The 3,154-nt window shown below is 32.8% G+C and overlaps 1 non-coding gene across 1 annotated transcript; it reads left to right on the forward strand.

Annotated features, from left to right (window-relative positions):
- Window positions 1-1,746: 1,746 nt before the first annotated feature.
- Window positions 1,747-1,853, forward strand: LOC122127755. Its single transcript, XR_006151273.1, has one exon. It is a non-coding gene; the product is annotated as a U6 spliceosomal RNA (small nuclear RNA).
- The last annotated feature ends 1,301 nt before the right edge of the window (window positions 1,854-3,154 follow it).

Raw genomic sequence — 3,154 nt, forward strand, 5'->3', positions numbered from 1 at the left:
AAGGTTGTTTGTAAAAGAAAAAGAACTTTTAGGTCACAGGTTAAAAGTATCATATTCATCCCAATGTTTCCTATGAGATAAAATTTATAATTGTGGTAAAAGAGAAAAGGAATTCCTAGATCTGTTGTTTTGCCATTTAGAATGACAGAGAATAATATCACGTCACTGTTATAACTCCTAAAGAATGCAAGGGTAACTGATGGTCCCTATCATGTTCCTACAAAACCAGTGGAACCTGAAAGATAATAGTAGACTAGCAGAAATTCTAAGTAGCAGACATGCAACATGAAAGAGAAAGAGAGAAAATGAGAGTGAAAGAGAGAGAGAAATATCATAATACTGAAAGTGCATAACAGATAAACAAGAGCTGTATGAGAATACTCATACTGCTATCCTTAGATCCTACATGTACGTTTGAATGTATTTGATGTATGATAACCCATCAACATAAAATATAAAGTAATTTTGATAAAACATAAAAATGACTCAGAACAAATTATAAATGCTAAAACAATCTTCACAGAAGTAAACTCTCAGAGATATTTCATAACTTTGAAAAGAATAAAGTAGCTTTGGTTAATAAAAATTTAGAAATATGACAATTCACAAAAATATAAAATGATATTCATATATTTCATTATATAACCCAAAGTAGAAAACAAATGTTGTTTAGATGATTTTTTAAAACACAGTATCTCAGGTGCTGGGAAGGTGGCGTAGTGGTAGAGTGCTTGCTTTGAATGGGTTTGATTACTCAGCACCACATAAGCAGAAAAAGATGGAAGTGATACTGTGCATCAAGTGGTATCGCTTGATAAAATTTTTAATCAATATTTTGTTTTAATTTTGTTCTTTGTAAATTCATGTGCACCTATAAAAAAATGCTGTGACAATCCCATTAACATCCTCAAAGTACCTCTTAATGATGACTTAAAACGTTGTATTATAGTACAAGAAAAAGAATGCTACAAATAAAGAAAACCAATAATTAAATATTAATGATTAATAAAGTAAAAAAAATTACCAGTGTTTCCAGGACTTGAAGTGTATTACATATTAGATTTTTACTATTTTCTCGTATTCCTGTACATTTAAAACTGGCTAAGTTTATGATGTTCAACAAGAGTTTTATAGGCGATGAGTAGGCGATGATTAGTATATATGGCTCATTTTATCGTTTGTACATGGCTTATATCATCATTTGTTCTTCGCTAACATAAAAAGTATGGAAGCCCTACAGTTTTAACAGAAACTGTGTAATTAACAAAGTCTTAACTCTTCATTCTGCTTCTTTAGACAAAGACTTTGGAACTTCTCAGTAAAGTTTCTATAAACTCTGAAATGTATATATTTAGTAGTATATGTCTGCTAATATAAATCTTAAATAGTTTATGGAAAAGTATTTTCACCTGCCAGACTTCATTTTGGCATATATAAGCAAATTCTCAAAATTAAATGTTTAAACAGTAAAACTTTAACAAATCTTTACACTTGCTGCAGTGTTCATTATGGCAGGTGCCTTGTATACAATAATTGAATTCCTCCTCCTACAATTTCTTGAACAACAAATATCTGGAATTATTTTGTTGTGGACAGGTTAATCTTGGCTTTATTCTTAATTGTGTGCTTATGGAAGAAATACATGATTCTAAAATTTCACGACAATTCTTTTGAACTTACTTTTTCTTTAATTGTCTAGTTTAAGAAAATCAGTTGCACTTTAGAGATTAAAAAAAAAACTGTTCTGTGCTCAATTTGGCAGGACATACACTAAAATTGGAACAATATAGACAGCATTAGCATGGCAGCAGTGCAAGGATTACAAATGCAAATTACTGAAGCATTCCATTTTTACAACAACAGCTGGAGGCGATGTGGCCAGAAGGGAACCCTACTGCATTATTTGTGGGACTGTAAACTTGTCCAACCACTTTGGAAATTAGTGTGGAGGTTCCTCAAAAGAGTCCATATAGAGCTCTCCTATAACCTAGCAATCCCACTTTTGTGCATTCACCCAAATCACCACACGCAAGACCATATTAAAACTACCAGCACAACTATGTTTATTGCAGCATCATTTAACATAGCTAAGATATGGAACCAAACTCGATTCCCCTCAGTAGATTAATGGATCCAGAAAATGTGTGTGTTTGTGTGTGTGTGTGTGTGTGTGTGTGTGTGCATGCGTGTGTGTACATGAATTGTATGCCTACATCAGAAAGAATGGCATCACCCAATTTGTTAGGAAATGGAAATACTTGGAAAAAATTATATTAAATGAAGTAAGCCAAGTCTCAAGGAAGATATTTCCCATGGTATCCCTTATTTGCAATAATTAATATATGTCTGGGATAAGCAGAAAAGATCATAAGCTATGTGCATAGGACTAGATAAGATGATATTAAGATAAATGAACCCCAAGATAAGAACGTAAGTTGTTTTTTCTTTCTTGCTGTTGTTTCTAATGTATTTATAATGTACAATGTGATTTTTTTTCCTTTTTTTTATATAATCCTCCCTCATAGTATAACCCTTGTTTTCACTGTATTCAATGTTGGTGCTCCTGCATCTTGTATATCTACTTCGCTAATTTGGGGAGGGAAAGAGAAAAAACAAAATGCTTAGATAGAGATGCAGGTTGACCCATTGTAACAATGAGATGCACAAGACACTATGTTGAAAAAAAACTTCACAATTTAGGAGGGCAGGGGGTAGTGAGGGGTGGAGGGCTTGGGGAGTGTATTGTGGAGGTGTGAGGGAAGGGATGGTGGGAAAAACATTTAAATAAAAAAATAAAATACATGAGAGCAGTAACACAAGAAATGGGAGTGGGGGAAATACTGTACTATACAAAGAAGAGTAGAACAGCTGTGGAGAGCAGTAATTTTGCTTTAACATAGGAGGAATAAACTAGCATACAATTTTCAGCCTCATGTCAGTCACTAAGAAGAGCGGAAAAATGCACAATCAGTAAACCAATAGCGATAAAATAGAACACTAAACAATGAAGAGGAACAGATGACTTGGAACAAGAATAACAAATGACACAATTAGGAAACAAATAACAAGCTGGTAAGTTTAAAAAAATTAACCATACTTCTATCAAATCTTTTTTACCTCATAATTTGTTAGAACTATAACTTAAATCACAGAT

This window comes from Dipodomys spectabilis, unplaced genomic scaffold (genome assembly GCF_019054845.1).
Source record: "Dipodomys spectabilis isolate Male_0828 unplaced genomic scaffold, ASM1905484v1 ptg000309l, whole genome shotgun sequence".
Lineage (NCBI taxonomy): Eukaryota > Metazoa > Chordata > Mammalia > Rodentia > Heteromyidae > Dipodomys > Dipodomys spectabilis.